This window comes from Zea mays, chromosome 4, assembly GCF_902167145.1.
Source record: "Zea mays cultivar B73 chromosome 4, Zm-B73-REFERENCE-NAM-5.0, whole genome shotgun sequence".
Classification (NCBI taxonomy): Eukaryota; Viridiplantae; Streptophyta; class Magnoliopsida; order Poales; family Poaceae; genus Zea; species Zea mays.
Genome location: NC_050099.1, coordinates 20297928 through 20311574, shown reverse-complemented (window position 1 = coordinate 20311574; position 13647 = coordinate 20297928).

The window sequence follows — 13647 nt, the reverse complement described above, 5'->3', positions numbered from 1 at the left end:
CCCCGGCAGCTGGTCCTGAGGCCTCAGGTTCTTGGCCTTCTTGTGTCGTCCTTTCGACGACCAGCACCATGCTCACCGCTTCCGCAGCCGCCGTGATGTACAGATACAACGGCTCCCCAGGCTCTGGGCTACCAGTATTGGTAGGGACACCAGGTGCTGCTTCAACTCCTGGAAGGCTTGTTCCGCCTCTTCGGTCCAAGAGAATGGACCGGACTTCTGCAACATCTTGAAGAAGGGTAGCACCCTCTCATCCAGCCTTGAAATGAAGCGGCTAAGAGCGGCTAATGACCCCATAAGCTTCTGGACATCCTTGATACGGGTCGGAGGCCTCATTGCTTCAATTGCCTTGATCTTCTCCGGGTTTGCTTCAATGCCCCAGTGCGAAACCAGGAACCCCAACAGCTTCCCTGCGGAGACACCAAAGACGCACTTGTCCGGGTTCAGCTTCGTGCGGGTTGCCCGCAGTCTGTCGAAGACCAGGGTTAAGTCTTCTACTAGAGTCGACCCTCTCTTAGTCTTGACCACGATGTCATCGACGTATACTTCCACCTTGTCCCTAATCAGGTCCCCGAAAGTCTTACTCATCGCCCGCACAAATGTTGGCAAGGCGTTTTTCAGACCGTACAGCATAACAACGTAGCAGTAAAGCCCATCCACTGTTACAAAAGCGGTATGCTTCCTATCTTCCCTAGACATCTGGATTTGATGGAAACCAGAATAAGTATCTAAGAAAGACAAGGTCGCACCCAGAGGTAGAATCCACAATTTGATCTATTCGCGGAAGTGGATACGGGTCCTTAGGACAAGCCTTATTAAGGCTGGTGTAGTCGATGCACATCCGAAGCTTCCCATTCGCCTTGGGGACGATGACTGGGTTGGCCAGCCACACTGGGTGATGAACCTTTTCGATGAAGCCGGCGTCTAGCAGCTTCCGGACCTCCTTTCGGATGAAGTCCTGCCGCTCGACGGATTGTTTGCGAGGCTTCTGACTCACCGGCTTGGCATCAGGGTTGATCTTCAGATGGTGCTCGATCACCTCCCTAGGGATCCCAGGCATCTGTGACGGCTCCCATGCGAACACATCAGCATTTGCCTAGAGGAAGGCGACGAGCGCGAGTTCCTATTTTTCCTCCAGATCACCCGCGATGCGAGTGGTCTAGGAGGAACCTGCGCAGAGCTGGACGGCCTTAACGGGGACGTCGTCCGCTCCGGATGGCCGCACCTTTGGCACCTTGGTAGGCGCCTTGGTCCCGGAGGTCAAGGGGTTCCTCCCTCCGTCGTCCGGGCGAGCAGCCTCTGCCACCAGGGCGTGCAGCTTTTCCACAGCCGCAAGCGCAGCGGCGCGGTCACCCTGCACGGTGAGGACCCCAGCCGGAGATGGGATCTTGAGGACAAAATACCCACAATGGGCAATGGCCATGAACTGGTACAGGGCTAGCCTGCCGATGATGGCGTTGAAGGGGAGGTTAACCTCCGTGACATCGAACAGGACGTTCTTCATGCGGAAGTTCTCCTTGGTCCCGAATGTTACCGGGAGTGCAATGCTCCCAAGGGGATACACCGGTTGTGGGCCCACTCCGGAGAATGGGCGAGAGGGTCCTACCGGGACCCTGGGATCTGCTACTGCTTGAATGCAGCATGACTGATGACTTTGAGGCCGACCCCTTCGTCAATCAGAACATGGTGCAGCCGCATGTTGGCGATGACACGGGCGGTGATGAGCGGTAGCACTCCGGCCCCTGCCATGTTGCCGGGGCAGTTGGATGCTGAAAGTCGCCTAGAGGGGGGGTGAATAGGGCGAAACTGAAATTCTCAAAAATAATCACAACTACAAGCCAGGTTAGCATTAGAAATATAATCAAGTCCGCGAGAGAGGGTGCGAAACAAATCGCAAGCGAATAAATGAGTGTGACGCGCGGATTTGTTTTACCGAGGTTCGGTTTTCGCAAACCTACTCCCCGTTGAGGTGGTCACAAAGACCGGGTCTCTTTCAACCCTTTCCCTCTCTCAAACGGTCCCTCGGACCGAGTGAGCTTTCTCTTCTCAATCACTTGGAACATAAAGTTCCCACAAGGACCACCACAAGATTGGTGTCTCTTGCCTCAATTACAAGTGAGTTTGATCACAATGAAGAATCAAAGAAAGAAGAAAGCAATCCAAGCGCAAGAGCTCGAAAGAACACAAGCAAATCTCTCTCTCTAAGCACTAGGGCGTTGTGTGGAATTTGGGAGAGGATTTGATCTCTTGAGTGTGTCTAGAATTGAATGCCTAGCTCTTGTAAGTGGTTGTAAGTGTGAAAACTTGGATGCAATGAATGTGGGGTGGTTGGGGGTATTTATAGCCCCAACCACCAAACTAGTCGTTTGGTGGAGGCTGACTGTCGTATGGTGCACCGGACATGTCCGGTGCGCCAGCCACGTCACCAAAGCCGTTGGGTTCCGACCATTGGAGCTCTGTCTTCTGGGCCCGCCTGGATGTCCGGTGGCGCACCGGACATGCACTGTAGAGTGTCCGGTGCGCCAGCATGGGCGTGCCTGACTTCTGCGCGCGCTGGCGAGCATTTAATGCGCTGCAGGTAGCCGTTGGCGCCGAAGCAGTCGTTGCTTCGATGTCACACCGGACAGTCTGGTGTACACCGGACATGTCCGGTGAATTATAGCGAACTAGCCGTTGCGAATTCCCGAAGCTGGCGAGTTCCAGAGCCGCTCTTCCTTGGAGCACCGGACACTGTCCGGTGTACACCGGACAGTCCGGTGAATTATAGCAGAGCGCCTTTGGATTTTCCCGAATGTGACGAGTTTGACTTGGAGTCCTCTGGTGCACCGGACACTGTCCGGTGGTGCACCGGACAGTCCGGTGCGCCAGACCAGAGGTGCCTTCGGTTGACCCTTTGCTCTTTTGTTGAACCCAATACTTGGTCTTTTTATTGGCTAAGTGTGAACCTTTGGCACCTGTATAACTTATACACTAGAGCAAACTAGTTAGTCCAATTTATTTGTGTTGGGCAATTCAACCACCAAAATCATTTAGGAAATAGGTGTAAGCCTAATTCCCTTTTAATCTCCCCCTTTTTGGTGATTGATGCCAACACAAACCAAAGCAAGTATATAAGTGCATAATTGAACTAGTTTGCATAATGTAAGTGCAAAGGTTGCTTGGAATTGAGCCAATATAAATACTTATAAGATATGCATGGATTGTTTCTTCATTTTTAACATTTTGGACCACGCTTGCACCACATGTTTTGTTTTCGCAAATTCTTTTGTAAATCCTTTTCAAAGTCCTTTTGCAAATAGTCAAAGATAAATGAATAAGATTTTTGCGAAGCATTTTCAAAATTTGAAATTTTCTACCCCTGTTTCAAATGCTTTTCCTTTGACTAAACAAAACTCCCCCTAAATGAAAATCTCCTCTTAGTGTTCAAGAGGGTTTTGATATATTAATTTTGAAATACTACTTTCTCCCCCTTTTGAACACAATAAGATAACAATTTGAAATTTATCAATTGAGAATCATACCAATTGAAAAACTCTTTTTAAAATTAGGTGGTGGTGCGGTCCTTTTGCTCTGGGCTAATACTTTCTCCCCCTTTGGCATGAATCGCCAAAAAACGGAGTCATTAGAGCCCTTGAATTACTCTCTCCCCCTTTGGTCATAAATAAATGAGTGAAGATTATACCAAAGATGGAGTCCTTTTGCTTGGTGCTCATGTTTTCTCCCCCAAAAATGGAGAGTTGCTCGGAGTGATGGCGAAGAATGAGTTATGGAGTGGAAGCCTTTGTCTTCGCCGAAGACTCCAATTCCCTTTCAATACACCTATGACTTGGTTTGAAGTAGACTTGAAAACACATTAGTCATAGCATATGAAAGAGACATGATCAAAGGTATATAAATGGGTTATGTGTGCAAATCAACAAAAGAAGTTCCTAGAATCAAGAATATTTAGCTCATGCCTAAGTTTGTTAAAAGTTTGTTCATCAAGTGGCTTGGTAAAGATATCAATTGATCTTTAGTATTAATGTAAGAAATCTCGATATCTCCCTTTTGTTGGTGATCTCTTAAAAAGTGATACTGAATGGCTATGTGTTTAGTGCGGCTATGCTCAACGGGATTATCCGCCATGCGGATTGCACTCTCATTATCACATAGAAGAGGAACTTTGGTTAATTTGTAACCATAGTCCCTAAGGGTTTGCCTCATCCAAAGTAGTTGCGCGCAACAATGGCCTGCGGCAATGTACTCGACCTCGGCAGTAGAAAGAGCTACGGAATTTTGCTTCTTTGAAGCCCAAGACACCAAGGATCTTCCCAAGAACTGGCAAGTCCCCGATGTGCTCTTTCTATTGATTTTACACCCCGCCCAATCGGCATCCGAATAACCAATTAAATCAAAAGTGGATCCCCTAGGATACCAAAGCCCAAACTTAGGAGTAAAAACTAAATATCTCAAGATTTGTTTTACGGCCGTAAGGTGAGCTTCCTTAGGGTCGGCTTGGAATCTTGCACACATGCATACGGAAAGCATTATGTCCGGTCGAGATGCACACAAATATAGCAAAGAGCATATCATCGACCGGTATACCTTTTGATCGACGGATTTACCTCCTTTGTCGAGGTCGAGATGCCCATTGGTTCCCATGGGTGTCTTGATGGGTTTAGCATCCTTCATTCCAAACTTGCTTAGAATATCTTGAGTATACTTCGTTTGGCTTAGGAAGGTGCCCGCTTGGAGTTGCTTTACTTGAAATCCTAGGAAGTACTTCAACTCCCCCATCATAGACATCTCGAATTTCTGTGTCATGATCCTACTAAACTCTTCACATGTAGATTCGTTAGTAGACCCAAATATAATATCATCAACATAAATTTGGCATACAAACAAATCATTTTCAAGTGTTTTGGTAAAGAGTGTAGGATCGGCCTTTCCGACTTTGAAGCCATTAGTGATAAGGAAATCTCTAAGGCATTCATACCATGCTCTTGGGGCTTGCTTGAGCCCATAAAGCGCCTTAGAGAGTTTATACACATGGTTAGGGTACTCACTATCTTCAAAGCTGGGAGGTTGCTCAACATAGACCTCTTCCTTGATTGGTCCATTGAGGAAGGTACTCTTTACGTCCATTTGGTAAAGCTTGAAGCCATGGTAAGTAGCATAGGCCAATAATATACGAATTGACTCAAGCCTAGCTACGGGTGCATAGGTTTCACCGAAATCCAAACCTTCGACTGGGAGTATCCCTTGGCCACAAGTCGGGCTTTGTTCCTTGTCACCACACCATGCTCGTCTTGCTTGTTGCGGAAGACCCATTTGGTTCCTACAACATTTTGATTAGGACGTGGAACTAAATGACATACCTCATTCCTAGTGAAGTTGTTGAGCTCCTCTTGCATTGCCACCACCCAATCCGAATCTTGAAGTGCTTCCTCTTCCCTGTGTGGCTCAATAGAGGAAACAAAAGAGTAATGCTCACAAAAATGTGCAACACGAGATCTAGTGGTTACCCCCTTATGAATGTCGCCGAGGATGGTGTCGACGGGGTGATCTCGTTGGATTTCTTGGTGGACTCTTGGGTGTGGCGGCCTTTGTTCTTCATCCTCCTTGTCTTGCTCGTTTGCATCTCCCCCTTGATCATTGTCGTCATCTTGAGGTGGCTCATTTGCTTGATCTTCTCCTTCATCAACTTGAGCCTCATCCTCATTTTGAGTCGGTGGAGATGCTTGCGTGGAGGAGGATGGTTGATCTTGTGCATTTGGAGGCTCTTCGGATTCCTTAGGACACACATCCCCAATGGACATGTTCCTTAGCGCGATGCACGGAGCCTCTTCATCACCTATCTCATCGAGATCAACTTGCTCTACTTGAGAGCCGTTAGTCTCATCAAACACAACGTCACAAGAAACTTCAACTTGTCCAGAGGACTTGTTAAAGACTCTATATGCCCTTGTGTTTGAATCATATCCTAGTAAAAAGTCTTCTACAGTCTTAGGAGCAAATTTAGATTTTCTACCTCTTTTAACAAGTATAAAGCATTTGCTACCAAAGACTCTAAAATATGAAATGTTGGGCTTTTTACCGGTTAGGAGTTCGTATGATGTCTTCTTGAGGATTCGGTGTAGATACAACCGGTTGATGGCGTAGCAAGCGGTGTTGACCGCCTCGGCCCAAAACCGATCCGAAGTCTTGTACTCGTCAAGCATGGTTCTAGCCATGTCCAATAGAGTTCTATTCTTCCTCTCCACTACACCATTTTGTTGTGGGGTGTAGGGAGAAGAGAACTCATGCTTGATGCCCTCCTCCTCAAGGAAGCCTTCAATTTGTGAGTTCTTGAACTCCGTCCCGTTGTCGCTCCTAATTTTCTTGATCCTTAAGCCGAACTCGTTTTGAGCCCGTCTCAAGAATCCCTTTAATGTTTCTTGGGTATGAGATTTTTCCTGCAAAAAGAATACCCAAGTGAAGCGAGAATAATCATCCACAATAACTAGACAGTACTTACTCCCGCCGATGCTTATGTAAGCAATTGGGCCGAATAGATCCATGTGTAGGAGCTCCAGTGGCCTGTCAGTCGTCATGATGTTCTTATGTGGATGGTGAGCACCAACTTGCTTCCCTGCTTGGCATGCGCTACAAATCCTGTCTTTCTCAAAATAAACATTTGTTAATCCTAAAATGTGTTCTCCCTTTAGAAGCTTGTGAATATTCTTCATTCCAACATGGGCTAGTCGGCGGTGCCAGAGCCAACCCATGTTAGTCTTAGCAATTAAGCAAGTGTCGAGTTCAGCTCTATCAAAATCTACCAAGTATAGCTGACCCTCTAACACTCCCTTAAATGCTATTGAATCATCACTTCTTCTAAAGACAGTGACACCTACATCAGTAAAAAGACAGTTGTAGCCCATTTTGCATAATTGAGATACAGAAAGCAAATGTGTGCACGGCCCACCAGACCGCGTGCGCCGGCCTAGCAATGCATATGACAAATTGAATTTAGTTCCATAAGTTAATCATCAGAGAGTCCTGAGCTGCTCATGACCGTGAGCTCGGCTAGTATACCAGTTTTACACTCTGCAGAGGTTGTACCCTTTACCCACAAGTCATGTTACCCATCTGCCAAGGGATCGCGACTTCCCATACACCTCTACCGAGGAGGCGAGGCAGGGTAACACTACGAGGCCTTTACAAAGTTCCACTAGCTTCAGAAAACCCGCTACAGTTTATAGGAAGCTCCAATGCAGGGTTCTTGCCTGACCGCCATCGCAGCAAAATCAACCAAGGACCTCCCTACACTGACCACTCCTCTGCTGCCCTTGCCTCTTTCGGGTAAGGTAGTCCTCCACTAGCTTTCCTAATTAATCAGCCAAGGGCGTCCATAAACCCTTGTGGTGGCACGTGTTTCTCAAGTTAAGCTCTATGTTCCAATTAACATTAATGATCTTGACATGGACATTAAATAACAACGGATAACAAAAGTATAATCATGAATAATGTATCTTCATACCCAAAACCACATAAAGCACTAACAAGTACTACCCAAAAGTTCAGTGGTAAACAAGGTATAAAGATAATCAAACTAGGGTAACCTATTGGGTCCCATCAAAATTAACCTATGCAGATCATTATGATTAATTAGAACATGAGTGGGTAAAAAGAAGTGATCAAGGGCACAACTTGCCTTCAATGAGCTCCTGCTCAGCTACTTCAATCTACTGCTCACCAAGATCCTCAGTAACAGGTTCTACTCGCCGCAATACAAACAAGCACAGTATATAGAGAAAATTAACATCACACCAAACATGTAAACAAAATACATAATAATAATCTACACATTAAAATAAAATCCTAATAACATGAATCATAATTTTTGGAGTTATAGAATTTAAGTTATGAATTTCCAAAGGTTTTATGTGCTTAAAATAGGATTATGTGAGGAATTAATTTTCTTACTGTTTTCATGACAAAACAGAGACTCTAAGTGACAAAGAATATTATTACAAAATTTTAGAATTTGGAATGGATCAATTTGGACTAAAAATGGATTTTCTATGGTTTACACAAGTTCTAGGGTTTATTTTCATATTTAAAAATCCATTTCTAAATCATTTATTCGATTTAAAACAGTACTGGGCTGGGCCTCAAATCCAGAGAAACCCAGGGGGCTCGGGGTAAAAATTTGTAGACACAAAGCGCAGTGGAGGTGGATGGCCGGTTCTATTTATAATAAACGCAGGGGCACGATTGCAAAACTGCAGTGCCGAAGGGGTATCGGAAGAATCGGACCGTCCGATCAAAATTGGACGCCCCAGATTAGATCTGGATCACGCCGAACCGGTATGCAGCGCGATTCGTCCACTCCGCGATCAACGGCGCGGATTTAATTCTCTCCGATCTCACTAGTGTCGCCCGATCACGATCTAACGGCACCCAACCAATGTGGTGAAAGGGTACACCAAGTTATAATCCTGGCCGTTCGTCCCCCGATCAACGGCCCACACAGGTTCCCCCATACCAGCGGCGCACGAGCGGCACCGCCCGCAATCGCTGTGGCGGCCATGGCCATGGATGGCCGACTCGCCAATCCGAGCCCGAAACTTCCCTCTATTGCGCCACTACACAATGTGCGGATGAATACGAAGCCCTCGTGGAGGTACTCACCGAGAATTATCCACGATGAAGTGTTGCCCTCGGCAATTAGCAGAATCGCGACGGTGGTTTGACTCCGGCGTGAAATTGCCTTTGATTCGCCGCTGGTCGTGCCAGATTGTCGACTGGAACAAACTCTCCTCGGCGGCACACACCACCACGGCCTGGATTCGGTCACCAGACGACGCCCCAGTCGAGTTCCCAACCACGGCGGCAATGGCGCAGCCGCTTATCTCTCTCTCTCGGTTTGGGCTCTGGCGGGTTTGCGAAATAGGGGGTACAGATGCGACGCAAGAGTTTATAGGCGTAGGTTGGGCCAGCTCACGCCCGGTTTTGCAGCTTGGTGGTTGAGATTCATCCGCCATGCGCGCGGAATCCGGCAATGGCCGTTGCAACGGAGAAGACGCCGCATTGACTTGGGCCCACCCGCCTGTGACTGAGCGCAAAAGGTCCACACATCAGAGAGGGATAACTAGGTCATGACGCGAGCGAGCGGGTCAGGACGACTAGGCTGACAGCGAGGGCTCACATGTCGGCGCGCGGAGGCACAGCGGCGGCGTGGTGGCCTAGCTGGGCCGGCGCACGCGGTCTGGTGGGCCGTGCGCACAGAAGTTGGCCCATGCGAGCTTTTTATCCTTTTTCTTTTCTTTCCTTTTATCTTTTTCTTTTAATTTGTAGAATTCAAATTTGAATCCATTTTAAAATGTGAACTTGTATTCATTTGAAATGTACAAATTGAACCCAATAATATGGATGGTTTAACTATTTTTATATATACATATTTCTTCATTTTTTTGTATATAATTTCTCTTTCTCTTATAAATTCCATAATTTCTTTTAAATTCCACTCTGGACTTTTAGCATATTCCTTGTCACATTAGTATTTTATTTTGCCACAATATACACACAAAAGAAAATCAACATGATGCACAGTTTAGTGGTGTCTTTTTTTTATTATTATTTATTGGTGTAAGTGAGATGCCCACATGAAAAGATAAATAGAGATGACACACATATCTATAAAGGAATGTAATTTCTCCTTTTAGATTTTTCTTACAAAGTGGGTATTACAGCACATCATCTGCCAGTGGAATAGACAGACGGCGTGCCTTATCCGCAATAAATGCAGTGGCCGCGTGGCCCAAAGGCCTTACGTCAGGCTCCGCACGCTGGCTTACGTCACGGGCAGTAGGCCACGTGGCAGCATCGAGTCTCCGCCTGAGCGGGGAGCAGAAGCGTACACGGTATGGTCCGAACACATGTTGGGTCCGGACTCCCGCCTGGCCTTGATTAAGGCCTGGGTATTCTTTGTCCCAGAATCCCGGGACCTTGCTGTGAGTGGCCCAGACCCCACACAGAGGGGTCCAAGACCCGTCCTTGGGTTCGGTGCACGCCCGTGGAGGTTATGGACCTCACCCGGAGGTCCGGTCCATACGTACAGGGGTCCGGTACTTTCCCATGGGGGTCCGGACCCACCGTTGATATCCTGGAGTATATTGTCTTCTCTGGCCACGTGGCGACCCCGGAGCCATCCACGTGGTGGGGTCGGGTGCTATTTACCACGCGACTAGAGATAGCCACATGGGCACCGTGCCTTCACACTGTAGTAAGGGGTACCCCTGTTTCAGGGTACCGACAAGACCCAAATAATATCATCAACATAAATTTGGCATACAAACAAGTCTTTTGCAACAAATTTAGTAAAGAGAGTAGGATCGACTTTACCGACTTTGAAGCCATTAGTGATAAGAAAATCTCGCACGCATTCATACCATGCTCTTGGGGCTTGCTTAAGCTCATAAAGTGCCTTTGAGAGCTTATACACATGATTAGGATACTCAATATCTTCAAAGCCATTGAGGAAGGCACTTTTCACGTCCATTTGATAAAGCTTGAAGCCATGGTAAGTAGCATGGGCAAGTAATATACGAATTGACTCAAGCCTAGCTATGGGTGCATAAGTTTCATCAAAATCCAGACCTCCGACTTGTGAGTATCCCTTTGCCACAAGTCGGGCTTTGTTTCTTGTCAGTTGTCACCACACCATGCTCATCTTGCTTGTTGTGGAATACCCAGTTGGTACCTACAACATTTTGATTAGGACATGAAACTAAATGTCATACCTCATTCCTTGTGAAGTTGTTGAGCTCCTCTTGCATATCCACCACCCAATCTGGATCTCTTAGTGCATCCTCCACCTTGTATGGCTCAATAGAGGACACAAAAGAGTAATGTTCATAGAAATGAGCAACTCGAGATCTAGTGGTTACCCCCTTATGAATGTCACCAAGGATGGAGTTGACAGGGTGATCTCTTTGAATTGCTTGGTGGACTCTTGGGTGTGACTGTCTTTAATCCCTAATTTCTTGATCATCTTCCTTGTCTTGATTATCTTCATCTCCCCTTGATCCATGTCCTCCTCTTGAGGTGGCTCATCCTCTTGATCTTCATCCTCATCATCTTGAGTCTAATCCTCGTCTTGAGTTGGTGGAGATGCTTGTATGGAAGATGACGGTTGATCTTGTGCTTGTGGGGGCTCTTCGGATTCCTTAGGGCACACATGCCCAATGGACATGTTCCTTAGCGCTACGCACGGAGCCTCTTCGTCATCTAGTTCATCAAGATCAACTTGCTCCACTTGGGAGCCATTAGTCTCATCAAACACAATGTCACAAGAAACCTCAACCAATCCAGTGGATTTTTTGAAGAGTCTATATGCCCTTGTGTTTGAGTCATAACCAAGTAAAAAGCCTTCTACAGCTTTAGGAGCAAATTTAGATTTTCTACCTCTTTTAACAAGAATAAAGCATTTACTACCAAAGACTCTAAAATATGAAACATTGGGCTTTTTACAAGTGAGGAGTTCATATGATGTCTTCTTGAGGATTCGGTGAAGATATAACCGGTTGATGGAGTAGCAGGCGGTGTTAATCGCCTCGGCCCAAAACCGATCCGGTTGCTTGTACTCATCAAGCATGGTTCTTGCCATATCCAGTAGAGTTCTATTCTTCCTCTCCACTACACCATTTTGTTGAGGTGTGTAGGGAGAAGAGAACTCATGCTTGATGCCCTCTTCCTCAAAAAAACCTTCAATTTGTGATTTCTTGAACTCCATCCCATTATCGCTTCTTATCTTTTTTTATCCTTAATACAAACTTGTTTTGAGCCCGTCTCAAGAACCCTTTTAAGGTCTGTTGGCTTTGTGATTTTTTCTGCAAAAAGAACACCCAAGTGAAGCGAGAATAATCATCCACAATAACTAGACAGTACTTACTCCCGCCGATGCTTATGTAAGCTATCGAGCCGAATAGATCCATGTGGAGTAGCTCGAGCGGCCTGTCAGTCGTCATTATGTTCTTGTGCGGATGATGAACTCCAACCTGCTTTCCTGCTTGACATGCGCTACAAATCCTGTCTTTCTCAAAATGAACATTGTTATTCCTAAAATGTGCTCTCCCTTTAGAAGCTTGTGAAGATTCTTCATTCCAACATGGGCAAGTCGGCGATGCTAGAGCCAGCCCATATTAGTCTTAACAATTAAACAAGTGTCTAGCTCAGCTTGATTATTATTAAAATCCACTAAATATAGCTGACCATCTAACACTTCCTTAAATGCTATTGAATCATCACTTCTTCTAAAGACAGTAACACCTACATCAGTGAATAGACAATTGTAGCCCATTTTACACAATTGAGAAACAGAAAGCAAATTGTAGTCTAAAGAATCTACAAGAAAAACATTGGAAATAGAATGGTCAAGAGATATAGCTATTTTACCCAAACCTTTGACCAAACCTTGAGTTCCATCCCCGAATGTGATAGCTCGTTGGGGATCTTCATTTTTCTCGTAGGAGGAGAACATTCTCTTCTCCCCTGTCATGTGGTTTGTGCACCCGCTATCGATTATCCAACTTGAACCACCAGATGCATAAACCTACAAACAATGTTAGGCCTTGTTCTTAGGTACCCAAACAGTCTTGGGTCCTTTGACGTTAGAAACAAGCACCTTGGGTACCCAAACACAAGTTTTGGAGCTCTTGTGTTTACCCCCAACATATTTGGCAACTATTTTTTCCTGATTTGTTAGTTAAAACATATGATGCAACAAAAGTCTTAAATGAAACATTATGCTCATTTGATGCAGTGGGAGTTTTCTTTCTAGGCATTTTAACATGAGTGGTATGCCTAGAGCTAGAAGCCTCATTTTGTACATGTTGGGGACTTGTTCTCAAGTGTTATGAGTTAAGAACAAGGCAACACAAAAATATTAAATGTTAATGCCCTTCGTCCTTCAAAATATTATTTCCCTTAGGATATAATGATCTTCAGGTGAAGGTCATGAAGGACATACCTTCATCATCGCAACATATTGAGAGCACCTAGAGGGGGGGGTGAATAGGTGATCCTGTGAAAACTTAAAACTTAATCCACAAAACTTGATTAGAGTTAGCACAGTTAAGCCAAGTGGCTAGAGAGGAGAACTTGCACAACACGATAACCACAAAGAGATCAACACAGAGATGACACAGTGGTTTATCCCGTGGTTCGGCCAAGACCAACGCTTGCCTACTCCACGTTGTGGCGTCCCAACGGACGAGGGTTGCAATCAACCCCTCTCAAGCGGTCCAAAGACCCACTTGAATACCACGGTGTTTTGCTTGCTTTACTATATCCCGGTTGCGAGGAATCTCCACACTTTGGAGCCTCTCGCCCTTACACTTAGATGATCACAAAGAAGAACGGAGTAAGGGAGGGATAAACAACACACTCAAGACAAGAAATCACAGCAACACCACGCACACAAATCGCAACAAGATCTCACAACACAACTCAATGAGTTCACAACTCGACTAGAGCTCTAATTGCTATTGCAAGGAATCAAGAGCGCAGAATCGATGCTTTAGTGCTTAGGAATGCTTAGAGAATGCTTGGTATACTCCTCCATGCGCCTAGGGGTCCCTTTTATAGCCCCAAGGCAGCTAGGAGCCGTTGAGTGCATTCCAGGAAGGC